This window comes from Esox lucius, chromosome 17, assembly GCF_011004845.1.
Source record: "Esox lucius isolate fEsoLuc1 chromosome 17, fEsoLuc1.pri, whole genome shotgun sequence".
NCBI classification, from domain to species: domain Eukaryota; kingdom Metazoa; phylum Chordata; class Actinopteri; order Esociformes; family Esocidae; genus Esox; species Esox lucius.
Genome location: NC_047585.1, coordinates 16,871,947 through 16,886,867, shown reverse-complemented (window position 1 = coordinate 16,886,867; position 14,921 = coordinate 16,871,947). Strand labels below are relative to the sequence as shown.

Below are 14,921 nucleotides of genomic sequence, written 5' to 3'. Positions count from 1 at the left end.
TGACCGAGCTTCTCACCCTATCTCTAAGGGAACGCCCAGCCACCCTGCGGAGAAAGCTCATTTCGGCCGCCTGTATCCGGGATCTTGTCCTTTCGGTCATGACCCAAAGCTCATGACCATAGGTGAGAGTAGGAACGTAGATTGACCGGTAAATCGAGAGCTTCGCCTTGCGGCTCAGCTCTTTCTTCACCACGACAGACCGATACATCGACCGCATTACTGCAGAAGCTGCACCGATCCGTCTGTCAATCTCCCGTTCCATCCTTCCCTCACTCGTGAACAAGACCCCTAGATACTTAAACTCCTCCACTTGAGGCAGGCACTCTCCACCAACCTGAAGTGAGCAAGCCACCCTTTTCCGACTGAGGACCATGGCCTCAGATTTGGAGGTACTGATTCTCATCCCCACCGCTTCACACTCGGCTGCAAACCGTCCCAGCGCATGCTGAAGGTCCTGGTTTGAAGAGGCCAACACGACAACATCATCCGCAAAGAGCAGAGACGAAATCGTGTGGTCCCCAAACCTGACACCCTCCGGCCCCTGGCTGCGTCTAGAAATTCTGTCCATAAAAATTATGAACAGAACCGGTGACAAAGGGCAGCCCTGCCGGAGTCCAACATGCACTGGGAACAAGTCTGACTTACTGCCGGCAATGCGGACCAAGCTCCTGCTTCGGTCGTACAGGGACCTGACAGCCCTTAGCAAAGGACCCAGGACCCCATATTCCCGAAGCACTCTCCACAGGATGCCGCGAGGGACACAGTCGAATGCCTTCTCCAAATCCACAAAACACATGTGGATTGGTTGGGCAAACTCCCATGAACCCTCCAACACCCCGTAGAGGGTATAGAGCTGGTCCAGTGTTCCACGGCCCGGACGAAAACCACACTGTTCCTCCTGAATCCGAGGTTCTACTATCGGCCGTATTCTCCTCTCCAGAACCCTGGCATAGACTTTCCCGGGGAGGCTGAGAAGTGTGATCCCCCTGTAGTTGGAACACACCCTCCGGTCCCCCTTCTTAAAAAGAGGGACCACCACCCCGGTCTGCCATCCCAAAGGCACTGTCCCCGACCGCCACGCGATGTTGCACAGGCGTGTCAACCAAGACAGCCCCACAACATCCAGAGACTTGAGGTACTCAGGGCGGATCTCATCCACCCCCGGTGCCTTGCCACCGAGGAGTTTCTTGACCACCTCAGTGACTTCAGCCCGGGTGATGGACGAGTCCACCTCTGAGCCCTCATCCTCTGCTTCCTCAATGGAAGATGTGACGGCGGGATTGAGGAGATCCTCGAAGTACTCCTTCCACCGCCCGACGACATCCCCAGTTGAGGTCAACAGCTGGCCACCTCTACTGTAAACAGCGTTGGTAGGGCACTGTTTCCCTCTCCTGAGGCGCCGGACGGTTTGCCAGAATCTCTTCGAGGCCAGCCGATAGTCCTTCTCCATGGCCTCACCGAACTCCTCCCAGGCCCGAGTTTTTGCCTCCACAACCACCTGGGCTGCAGTCCGCTTGGCCTGTCGGTACCCGTCAGCTGCCTCAGGAGTCCCACAAGCCAACCAGGCCTGATAGGACTCCTTCTTCAGCTTGACGGCATCCCTTACTTCCGGTGTCCACCACCGGGTTCGGGGATTGCCGCCTCGACAGGCACCGGAGACCTTACGTCCACAGCTCCGAACGGCCGCTTCGACAATGGCGGTGGAGAACATGGTCCACTCGGACTCAATATCTCCAGCCTCCCTCGGGATCCAGTCGAAGCTCTGTCGGAGGTGGGAGTTAAAGATCTCTCTGACAGGAGACTCGGCCAGACGTTCCCAGCAGACCCTTACAGTACGCTTGGGCCTGCCGAGTCTGTCCAGCTTCCTCCCCCGCCATCGGATCCAGCTCACCACCAGGTGGTGATCAGTTGACAGCTCCGCCCCTCTCTTCACCCGAGTGTCCAAGACATACGGCCGCAGGTCAGATGAAACGACAACAAAGTCGATCATCGACCTGCGGCCTAGGGTGTCCTGGTGCCATGTGCACTGATGGACACCCTTATGCTTGAACATGGTGTTCGTTATGGACAAACTGTGACTAGCACAGAAGTCCAATAACTGAACACCACTCGGGTTCAGATCAGGGGGGCCGTTCCTCCCAATCACACCCCTCCAGGTGTCACTGTCGTTGCCCACGTGGGCGTTGAAGTCCCCCAGTAGAACGATAGAGTCCCCAGTTGGAGCACTTTCCAGCACCCCTCCCAGAGACTCCAAGAAGGTTGGGTACTCTGCACTGCCGTTCGGCCCATAGGCACAAACAACAGTGAGAGACCTATCCCCGACCCGAAGGCGCAGGGAAACGACCCTCTCGTTCACCGGGGTAAACTCCAACACATGGCGGCAGAGCTGGGGAGCTATAAGCAAACCCACACCAGCCCGCCGCCTCTCACCATGGGCAACTCCAGAGTGGTGAAGAGTCCATCCTCTCTCAAGGAGTGTGGTTCCAGAGCCCAAGCCGTGCGTAGAGGTGATTCCGACTACCTCCAGTCGGAACCTCTCAACCTCACGCACTATCTCAGGCTCCTTCCCCGCCAGCGAGGTGACGTTCCACGTCCCTAGAGCTAGTTTCCGTGTCCAGGGATCGGGTTGCCTAGGCCCCTGCCTTCGACTGCCGCCCGATCCTCTACGCACCGACCCCTTATGGTCCCTCCTGTGGGTGGTGAGCCCACGGGAAGGCGGCCCCACGTCGCTCCTTCGGGCTATGCCCGGCCGGGCCCCATGGGGAAAGGCCCGGCCACCAGGCGCTCGCGTGCGAGCCCCAACCCCGGGCCTGGCTCCAGGGTGGGGCCCCGGCTGCGCCATACCGGGCGACGTCACGGAACTCAAATAATTATTCATCATTAAGGGGTATTTTGAACCGCTCTTAGTCTGACCCGTCGCCTTTAATTCAAGGGTTTTAACAAAAATATTGTATGAAACATTTAGGAATTATAACAATTTTCATCCATAGTCCCCTTATTTCCGGGGTAAAATGTAATTGGACAAATTAATACAATCATGAAAAATAAATAATGTTTAATACTTTGTCGAGAATCCTTTACGGGCAATGAATGCATGAAGTCTGGAACACATAGACTTCACCAAACATTGGGTTTCCTTCTTTGTGATGCTTTGCCAGGGTGCTTTTCATGGGTCTTTCTGCCTTAAGTTTGGTCTTCAGCAAGTGAAATGCATGCTCAATCGGGTTGAGATCAGGTGATTGACTCGGCCATTGCAGATTGATCACACTTCTCTGCCTTAAACTCCTGGGTTGCTTTTACAGTATATTTTGGGTCATTGTCCATCTGTAAAGTAATGCACTGTCCAATGAACTTTGCTGAATTTGGCTGAATGTGAGCAGACAATATATCCCTATACACTTCAGAATTCATCCGGCTGCTTCTGTCTTCTGTCACATCAACAATAAACACTTGTGACCCAGTGCTACTGGAAGCCATACACGCCCATGCCATCACACTGCCTCCACCGTGTTTTACAGTTTGTGGTATGCTTCAGATCATGAGCCGTTCCAAGCCTTCTCCATACTTTTTTCTTCCCATCATTCTGGTACTGTTTGATTTTAGTTTCATCTGTCCAAAGAATGCTGTTCCAGAACTGGACTGGCTTTTTTAGATGTTTTTTTGGCAATGTCTAATCTGGCCTTTCTATTCTTGAGGCTTATGAATGGTTTGCACCTTGTGGTGAACCCTCTGTATTTGCTCTCATGAAGTCTTCTCTTTATAATCATCATCTTCCGCTTATCCGGGGCCGGGTCGCGGGGGCAGCAGTCTAAGCAGGGATGCCCAGACACTTCCTCTATCTCTTCCGGGGGGACACCGAGGCGTTCCCAGGCCAGCCGGGAGACATAGTCCCTCCAGCGTGTCCTAGGTCTTCCCCGGGGTCTCCTCCCGGTGGGACGGGACCGGAACACCTTCCCAGGAAGGCGTTCCGGAGGAATCCGAAACAGATGCCCAAGCCACCTCAGCTGACCCCTCTCGATGTGGAGGAGCAGCGGCTCTACTCTGAGCTCCTCCTGGGTGACCGAGCTTCTGGGTGACCTATCTCTAAGGGATCGCCCAGCCACCCCACGAAGAAAGCTCATTTCGGCCGCCTGTATCCGGGATCTTGTCCTTTCGGTCATGGCCCAAAGCTCATGACCATAGGTGAGAGTAGGAACGTAGATTGACCGGTAAATCGAGAGCTTCGCCTTGCGGCTCAGCTCTTTCTTCACCACGACAGACCGATACATCGACCGCATTACTGCAGAAGCTGCACCGATCCGTCTGTCAATCTCCCGTTCCATCCTTCCCTCACTCGTGAACAAGACCCCTAGATACTTAAACTCCTCCACTTGAGGCAGGCACTCTCCACCAACCTGAAGTGGGCAAGCCACCCTTTTCCGACTGAGGACCATGGCCTCGGATTTGGAGGTACTGATTTTCATCCCCACCGCTTCACACTCGGCTGCAAACCGTCCCAGTGCATGTTAAAGGTCCTGGTTAGAAGGGGCCAACACGACAACATCATCTGCAAAGAGCAAAGACTAAATTGTGTGGTCCCCAAACCTGACACCCTCCGGCCCCTGGCTGCGCCTAGAAATTCTGTCCATAAAAATTACGAACAGAACCGGCGACAAAGGGCAGCCCTGCCGGAGTCCAACATGCACTGGGAACAAGTCTGACTTACTGCTGGCAATGCGGACCAAGCTCCTGCTTCGGTTGTACAGGGACCTGACAGCCCTTAGCAAAGGACCCAGGACCCCATATTCCCGAAGCACTCTCCACAAGATGCCGCGAGGGACACAGTCGAAAGCCTTCTCCAAATCCACAAAACACATGTGGATTGGTTGGGCAAACTCCCATGAACCCTCCAACACCCCGTAGAGGGTATAGAGCTGGACCAGTGTTCCACGGCCCGGACGAAAACCACACTGTTCCTCCTGAATCCGAGGTTTTACTATCGGCTGTATTCTCCTCTCCAGAACCCTGGCATAGACTTTCCCGGGAAGGCTGAGAAGTGTGATCCCCCTATAGTTGGAACACACCCTCCGGTCCCCCTTCTTAAAAAGGTAGACTTGGATAATGATATGCCTACCTCCTGGAGAGTGTTCTTCACTTGATTGGATGTTGTGAAGGGGTTTTTCTTTACCATGGAAAAGAAAAATCCTACGATCATCCACCACTGTTGTCTTCTGTGGACGTCCAGGCCTTTTTGTGTTGCAGAGCTCACCAGTGTGTCCTTTTTTCTCAGAATGTACCAAACTGTTGATTTGGGCACCCCTGATGTTCCTGCAATCTCTCTGATGGATTCTCTCTTTTTCTGCAGCCTAAGGATGGCCTGTTTCACATTTTGCATTGAGTGCATGTTGTGGGTTCACAGCAACAGCTTCCAAATGCAAATGCCACACCTGGAATCAACTCCAGACCTTGTACCTGATTAAGAAATAATGAAGGAATAGCCCACACCTGTCCATGAAACAGCTTTTGAGTCAGTTGTCCAATTATCTTTGGTCCCTTGAAAAAGAGGGGGCTACATATAAAATATCTTTAATTCCTAAATCCTTCCTCCAATTTGGATGTGAATATCCTCAAATGAACACTGAGAGTCTGTACTTTAAGCCCATATTGATTATTTAACTGTAACTTGAATATATTTTGGTAAACAGCCAAATGTGTGTCAGTGTTCAATTATTTCCAGATCTGACTCTATAACTTGTAGGTAAAAAATGTTTTTTTAACCTTTTTAGTTAATATTGCTATTATGTGCCAAGTTCTCTGTTCAGGAAATCTATGGTTATATAGCATTTTGTTGAATGCAAATATGACATGTTTCTGGTTTTCACTTTAAAAACCCATGATTAAATACTACTTTGGAGTTAGCTAGCTAAATTTGCTGCTGGCAAAGTCTTTAACCTCATTTATGCTCAGAAAGGCTACATCGATTTTGGGTATGTCTTGAACTTAGTCTTCAACTACCCTTAACAATAATTATTTAGGTTATAATTTAGGGGAAGTCATCTTTTGGAGGCTCCAAATTTGGTTTGTTTCACCATACAACAAAGGAGAAGGGGGAGTGGGGGGAGGAGTACACTACATCTAATTTAACAATATTAATGCAGAGATCTTACATAATATTGCATGAACCCGTAGTAACCTACTCAACATATCTGAATACAGATGCCAAGGATCTGACCCGGCTCACTGCTGAAGGGTATGTTTACTTGGAAGGACCTCTATTCAGTGTAATAACTCACAAATAAGCTTTCCCTCACAAATCTTCCAAAAATTTTAACTCTTTCAACAAAGAATACCTTCCTTAATAAAGAAGTGGTTAGCTTAATTTTAACTGGATGTTGATAGTTCCTCTCCCTGAATGAAGTATACTATAATTGCCATGAGAATCTGTAATCCATGGTCTTGTATGGTTCATACCACCAACACAAACCCTTGCCACTGCTAACAAAAAATCTGTGGAAATAACTTTGTATATGATGACTTACTTAAAAGTACTTACTTAAAAGTGGCTCGGCCATGAGGAAAGTCAATGGATTCTAGCAGTGTAAAAGTGCTGAGGTTTATATTCTAGCTGGTGGTTAGGATACACTTTCAACATTGGCAAGGTCTATGTGGATAATGGGACCAAGATCAACAGAGAGGGGGCCGAAACCACCTAGGTAGTTAGTTAACCCCTACTGATGGGCTTGTAGTATGCAGTGCATTTCCCTGTTACTCAAATGGATGGTGTAAATTTGTAGATGTGGAGCCATGAGGTCATGCACGCGCACACAGGGGTGGAAGTGTATACCCTGGGCACAGCCATTTCCTCTTGGCTCACTTCCCAGTCTCTTTAAGCCAGCCCACACTCTCGGTTGTCTTCCAGCAATTATAACCTTGATAGTAAGTTGAAACACACAGACACAGAGTAACTTAAATGCAAACATTTCCTGGTCAATCCTGGTACAATAGCAATCAATATTCTAAGTTTAACACATACTAATCTTTCGTTCTGGTAATATGCATAACAAGAATGAATAACACTGGCAAGGGGCAAACACAAGTTTAGCTCACGACATTATGACATTAATGTCAACAATGAAATATAAATTGGAAATCTATAAAGTTGCATACTATACTGTACTAGCTGGTCTAGCTAACTTGTTATCTCTAATCGATAGAATTGCTATCACAATAGCTAGAACAACAGTAACTAGCAATCTAGGGAGTCTGATTCTCTTGTTTTTTGTGAAGTTTCTCGTAAGCATAAAAATATAAAGTTTTCTAAAACATACTAGCAATTCCAGGTTCAACATTGTTCTTCAGGTTGCATTGCTAGTTAGCTGCACTGTAGTATTTCAGAAGTTGTTGGCCAACACTAAACATGCTGTTTAGTCTAGCTAACTATCATTACATATTTGAAAATAAATCATGACTTTTCTGACTTTATGTTCATAAAGTCATAGCATTAGCCTAACTATGGTACCACTGAATTATATACTATAGCTGAATAGGTGGTCAGTCAAGAAACAAGCAGTACAGCCTTGTGTTATGACAGCAGCACAACAAAAGCACATCAATTATCACATTAATACAATATTACAACACAATATTGTTAATGTTGTTTTGTTATTTCTTTGTTGGCAACTGTACAATACGCTGCAAGATACTGTATTTCTCAAAACTACGAAATGTTATCAGTTGAGTTATTTCATTGTATTATGGTGAGAATACAGTCCAACTTTTTTTCTAAGTGGTATTGATTGATTGCACTGTCCCAATTCTGAAGTCCCCTAAAACAGTCCTGGGTTCTCTAATTCTTTGGTGTCTTGTCTTTTAAGTGCCAGCTCAAAAGTTTAACTTGATGCTCGATAAGCTTCTTCCAGCCCTAGCTATATCTCATGTTAGCTTTGGCTTTACTAATAGTTAGCTTAGCTTTGCTAATTCTTAGCTAAGATTTGCAAAGTTTGCCGCCACACAGCCATGCTTTCTCTTCCATTTCCTTAGTTTATGTTTACAAATTGGGAATATATTGCTGTCCTCTGTAGGTTTAATGCAGATATACTGCTTATTGGTTTTAATCTATCTTCTCAGATCTGTGGTATCACCATGATGACATTGTGTTAGTGACTATATTGCAAGCTCTTTGGTAACATCTAGACAATACCGGTTATAGAGAACTACATTGAAGAAAGGCATTTATTTCAATGCCACAATGTGGTCTATTAACATTGTGCTGTAAGTCATGTTTTGAAATCCCCAGTATCCTGTTGATATGTCACACCCCATAGGCAACCAATTGATATGCAATCCATACACTGGACCTTGCCTGTCAGAATATAGGTAACTGAAAAGGTTGTTATTAATAATACATTTTTTAAACAGTAAAATGTAACCGCAAATATGTAACTCCCTTTTATCAGAATTTGTAACATTATCCATAATATTAGAAAATATCTAATATTAATCTTTTGATTGCTGTTCTTTTTACAATCACAAGTGTGTTACCACCTCTAATATCCAAATTGGTGGGCATCTACTGATATCTAGTCTTTAAAGAATGACAATTTTTTTTTTCAAAACCTCCAATTTTGGGTTGGATGTGCAGTTAATGTGTTTGTTAACCTTGAAATTCTTTATTTTAAAGCAAGTGGTTTTCATTACGTGGGGCACATATCTGTACATAGATGACATAGTATGCAGGACCTGTTTTGGTTCAACAGCGGCATTTTTTCAACCTGTATCCAAAATATTGAGAATGTATTGTTAAGTCCAAACTCTGTCTTTCAATCATACCTGGAGATGTAACAACCCTTTAAAATTTTTAGAACATATTTCTACGTAAATATAATCTGTTCAAGTTTTCTTTATTACTTTTTTTGTTTTACCCACTCTAATTGGCACAGATTAGGACAGGGCAAGCCAATACAAATTAATCATTGGATAGTATTTGGTGTCCCCAAAAAATCTATTAAATGTACATTTAAATTGTTATGTGAAATGTTTGTTAACCGTAACATATATTGTCATCAGTACCTTTAATAATTTTTGTGACTTATATTTGATGTGCAAATCACTTAAATGTTTAAAGAATCCTGTTTGCCTGCTACAGTACCAAAGTCCCCACCCCGGGCCCAAATGCATGTTGCCCACACCGCCACTGCATTAGACCCACATAACGTCATCTGCACCGGGGATTGCTTCTGTTATTACAGTTTGACAGTGGTGCCATATGACATCCAGACATGGGAGCGTAATTGTTTTTACTGATGCTCCTCGATGCAGCGCCTCTTCTGTGTGTTAGGCTCCTGTCTCACGGCCTCGCTCATGTGTTTCCCATCAGAAAAGTATGCGGTTACCTTCCTGATTTTGCTGGACTGGAAAAACATAGCTAATATGGTGTGATCTGGAAAAAGCTTTGATGCAGGAGCTTTACAAATAAACCTCTGAATGCCATATGGTTTGCATTCATCTCTAAATTTATTTCCTATAAATGTCTATAGAATATTCTGATGAGCCAACACTTGTGTAACCAGAGCTGGCAAACAGAAGGCTAGAGAGCGCAGTTTGTGGCGAAGTGATTATTATGATTTTTTTTAAATGTATTTTCTGTTGTCTCATCTGTAGTTGAGAGAACACTCCAGAAAGGTCCAAAACAAACAAACATTTTTAAAAAAGCCTCTTGGTACACCCGTAAACCCATTATCCCTACAATGTTCCAAGAGACACAACATTACATTATTCCAATAAAGGAGCAATTAAAAACTAATGAATGTGAGGAGCAACAGTTCACTATGACTCAACAACCAAACTATTTTTCCCTTAGGAGTTGGAGATTAGGTTACCATGGCTGTAGGCCTTGTAACAAACCAGCCAACACCGGAGTACATGGAACTAAACTTTTCCAAAAGCAGCAGTTTCCTATATTGGAATCCAAAGCAGCTAGAGGCAAGACAGACGGGATACAGCCTGGTTTTACTTTGAGTCTTACCTTTGACTCCAGGACTAGGGCATTTCACATCAACATTTCTGAGCCACAGATGGTCAGATGATCTGCTTTTGCCTTACATCTGACACTATCACAGGTTCACCTGCCACGTTTTGAAACGGTCTATGCAAAAAATGCCAATGGAAGGGTTTTACAGAAATTTTTAATTGTTTTACAGTTAGCATCAAATGCTGGAATGCTACTAATGCTACTAATAATCCTAGAATTGTTTTGCGAGCATTGTTTCATTAAGGCGACGGTTGGTGAGGTGGGAGTAATGGGGGATGGGAGGCTATGAACCCCTTTCAGACATTCTTAGATTTGTTTTCTAAAAATGGACAATGTTGCTGTGTGCAAGGGATGAGCAGGAGTTGCCTTCTATGACAGCCAATAGAGCCGAGGAGGGGTTTTGAGCATTGTCTGAAGGTAGGTTAGGTAAGCTCCTCTCGCTGCTCCATTGGCAAGCACTATTGTTTTGTATTTTTCTTGATGTTGGAGAATTTGGGAATGTTGAACCATGGACCACGGCATTTTGACTAAATCGCACAAACCGGGAGCTTTACAAGGGGCCTGTTATAGGCATTAGTTACGTAAGGGTTCGCTCTAGAGCCCCTGACTGCCAAGTGGCCCCCCGAATGCTAGGAACAGCTAGGGGAGTGGGCCCCAAATCAAATTTAGCTTGGGAACCCAAAAAGGATAGAGCCAGCCCTGGCTACTAACGGTGGGCTACAGTAAGCCAGACAAAGAAAAAGTGCCTGGATTAGTAGCAATGCTTCTTACCTGTGTGAGGTAAGGTTGGTCTCTATAAATATGTTGTAGACAAGGTGTAGTCAACACATACCCTATGAGGGCTGGAGCCTGCTGGTTTTCTATTTTACCACATCATTTATTGTACCCACCTGGTCTCCCATGTCTAAATAAATCCCTGATTAGATGATACACTTTTTTCGGAATGAAATCAAATGTGGTGGAACTGGCCTCTTGGTCCAGAGTTATGTTTGAGGGTTGTAGAGTATGAACCTGCAGAGCGAGTCACAACTTTGATGTTTTTCTATTGATTCAGAAATTCCGCCCATTTTATAGATTCCGAGCAGACACACCTTGGACTGAATATCCACACGACCCTACCACTTCTGGAAAAGAGGGCCTCTTTTGAACCAGCCGCAGTTCCAACGCCAGCAGAGCAAGGCCAGACGCATTCCCAACACCCCTCCCGCAGACAATGACAAAAACCCAGAACCAAACCAAGAACAATACGCATAGTTCAGAGGACCCTCATATCGTCAGTGAGGAGGCATGTCACAACTGCTGATCAACACCAAAGTCCCACTAGAGGCCCTCATCAAACTTTGCAAAAGCAAGAGTAACAGCGGATCCCAAATAACCCATTATCAGGACCAGTGTTAATATCCAAATGACAATTTGCAGATGGCTGTACATGGTCACCTCCCCATGGGGGAGGTCTAACTATTGATAGCATATGGAACTGAATGTACAGACAACTGCCCCCACAGTAGCACTAAAATGAATCACACATCACGTCTGTGAGAGCCCTGTCGCTTGACGGTTCTACGTTTTGTTTTCCTTTCTTCTCCAGCCTCCAATGTCCAACCTTGCAATGACACAGATATTTGGAAAATATTTTGGTTGAATCCAGAACAGAGGGGTGTATTCATTCTGCCTAAGAAAACAATTAGTGGTAAAATATTTCAGCACACAGAAGCAAACAGAATGAAACAGGGAGAAACAGATTTTGTCAAACTAAATGCAGGTAGGCCCAGGGCTGTGGTCGTCACATTTGTATTTGCGGGTAATTTTCATGCAAATCATTGCGGTACCACAGTCATGTACTTAATTAACATAAACATGTTGAGCACTCTGCCAAATGCTGCTGAGTGCACACAGCTGTGTTGAGTGGTTCTAAAAGGTGTTAATTAGAAACAGGTCCCATTTATATTTGTCAAATTTAGTTGTGATCCAGATCTTCAGTAAGAAAGTCTTAGAAGTCAAACAATATGGCAATGCTATGCATGTGACTCGACATTGCTTGTGCTGGGCGCTTTATGACGAGAGGAAAAATTTGCTGCTACTGCTTTTCACAAGAGTGACACATGTAGCTTGTTGTTTTGGAAGATTATGAAACTGGCTTCATCCACTTAACTCTTAATCAAAATAAATGTATGTGCACTTTACTATTTCCTGTCTGAATCAGAATGTTACCCAATTACTAGGCTGATTAGCTAGACTGTCCTAAAAGGTATAAAACAAAAACAAAAAACAGGTGTGTGTGATATGTGCGATGCAACATGGAATCAGTATTTGGTTTTGATTTGGAAAGGGGTTGTAGCAACATACATTTGGATGTCATACTTTCTTGGCCATTGCTCTGTGATGCAAACTATCCCCATTTCACAAGAATCATCTACCGATAACAGACATTACAACCCAACAGGAACCATGCAGCTTATAAAATCAGTGCGGTCAATGCAAGAGTACAAATTTCTTGCACATTTCACTGCAATACACTTACACTGCTTAAAAGGGTATGTATGAGATGATATCCATACAAGTCAGAATCTCTGATGATAATGGAAGCTCAGTGTTAAAGTTTGTGATAAGTTTTGGCATCTTTTAGAGTCAGATCTTTAAGAACATGAAACATTACTGTTTAAATAACTCTACTTAAAAAATTTAACTATAGAGAAGAGGACTGGCCACCCCCGAGTCTCGATCCTGTCTAGGTATCTTCCTGTGTTTTGACCCTACTAGGGATTTCTTCGCAGCCACAGTGCATTTACTCTCGTTGCTTGCTCATTGAGATTTCAGGCTGGGTATCTGTAAATGCACTTTGAGACAACTGCTGATGTAAAAGGGGCTTCATTAAATAGATTTGATACAGTTGACTGTGAGCTTTGTAGGGCTAGACATATTGAAGCTTATCGACAGAGGATGAAAATGATTGAACTCAAGTTAAGCAAGGAGACACTACAACACTAAGGGCCAGTTTCGCAGACACCGATTAAGCTTAGTCTAGGGCAAAAAAGTCAAGTTCAATAGAAAACTCCATTGAGTTAGTTTTTTTAGTCTTAGACTTAATCTGTGGGGAATGGGGAATTAGTGCAGAGTAAAAACCTAGTTACACTCTGATACATAACCAATAATGTAATTAGGAATTACAAATAACTAGTAATAAGTTGCTGTTCAAATTCTACCAATGCTTGTCGATAGGGTTGGGTATCAAGAACCAGCTCCAAATTTCCAAGAACCGTGGATTTGAAAAGATACGTGCATTTTGATTCTGCTTCGGTTCCCAATGTTTGCATTTCAGTTGCGCATTTTACAGTCCATAAAAGTTGCACTTATGTGCCAGCCCCTGTACGTGTAATTTCACAAAGTACGTCAACAAAGCAAGCACGTGAGAACTGAGAAGAGACTTCTGTTTATCCTGGCGTATGGCTGACTACAGCTTCACAATTTTGTTTTATGAAACAGCAAAATGTAAGCCCTGCAGTAAAAATACTTTGTGCGAGGGAGGAAGCACTTCCAATTTGATGAAGCATTTATATATGGCATGAATTTGAAGGAATGTGCCTTGTTCACTGTGTTGTCTCAGTTCCAGACAGAATAATGTCCCAGAAAAAGCTAACAGTAGTAACGTTACTGACCGATAGCAAGCTAACTTAGCTATCTAGCTAACATGAGCATACCATACTAATGTACGTAGACACCAAGCTAGCTAGTTTACTATAATATATATCATAATTATTCTAATATTATCCACTCCATGGTACCGGCTCGACTCGCTTTTTTTTGGCTTTTCCACTGACCAGGTACTTTTTTGTCAGACCCGTAAGCGGAGCCGGCCAAGAAGAGCGAATGTCACTGACTGACTAGCTGGCTGACTGACTGGCTGGCTGGCTGACCCACCCTTGTTAAATAGCGTAGTGGTTAGAGAAGCAGACCTGCAAACTATAGGTCCTGAGGTCGTATCTCCTCGCAGGCAAAGCGAAGTACGCATTATGATTTACTCCATATAGACGAAAACTTTGCTGGCTTAAACCTCCAGTGACTACATTATAGTAAGCCTGAAATAAAACAGTTTACGGTTATAGTGCAACTGTTTCTGGTGGATTTTCAAAGTATGCATCCGTGCATGCGTTTTTGGTCAGGATAGACAAACGCATTTGCTGGCTACAACATACGCTTACAGGAGTTACGTTACAGTGAACCTTAACTAACACTGTATACGGTTATATTGCGACTGTTTCTGGCATGGAAAAGTTAATCTGCAGTCTTGCTAGCAATTACTCAATTCTTATGATTATTCCTAAGAAGTAGTAAATACCAGTAAGCCTATTACTGAATAATAAGCTCTTCAAATGGCCAGTGGCAAAAGCTAACAGTTCATAGACACTATTTGTGGTGGAGGTAAACATAATAAGAAACGTTAGTGTAGGGATATTTTCATAAAATGTTGTTCTCTCACATTAACCTGATGAAGTGTAGACAGAATGTCTCATGTGATCTCTTGCATATCAATTGGGTCTTAATGAAACATTTAACCAGGGCTAATATAATTTTCCCAAACAGTCCAATTGTCTTAGATTTTTCCACATTTAATTGTTAATAGAGACTGATGAAGAATAAGGTAAACAGTTTAGATTTCTATGTGTGTCAAGGTCAACAGCTGTGCTCAGTTCTTCGTCTTACTATACTGATGTGACTAAGGAGATGACCAACAGAGCAACAGTTTCTTTCATCTTGATGTCAGAATGACCTGTTGCTTGTCCTTGAATGTTTTGGGAGGATGAATGAGCTCATAGATAAGGGAATCCTTCGACTTCAGAGAATATGCTGTGTAATGTTGAGAATCCCAGAGGGTTGTGAAAAACATTGATGGAAGACTCAATGATCCATCCAG

The 14,921-nt window shown here is 44.3% G+C and overlaps 1 long non-coding RNA gene across 1 annotated transcript in view; it reads left to right on the top strand.

Annotated features, from left to right (window-relative positions):
* The window catches only part of LOC109616762, a 74,101-nt gene extending 62,039 nt beyond the window's left edge, over window positions 1-12,062 (top strand). The window contains exon 3 of the long non-coding RNA XR_002198028.2: window positions 11,084-12,062. This is a non-coding gene — a long non-coding RNA (uncharacterized LOC109616762). The remainder of the gene's footprint in view (window positions 1-11,083) is intronic.
* The last annotated feature ends 2,859 nt before the right edge of the window (window positions 12,063-14,921 follow it).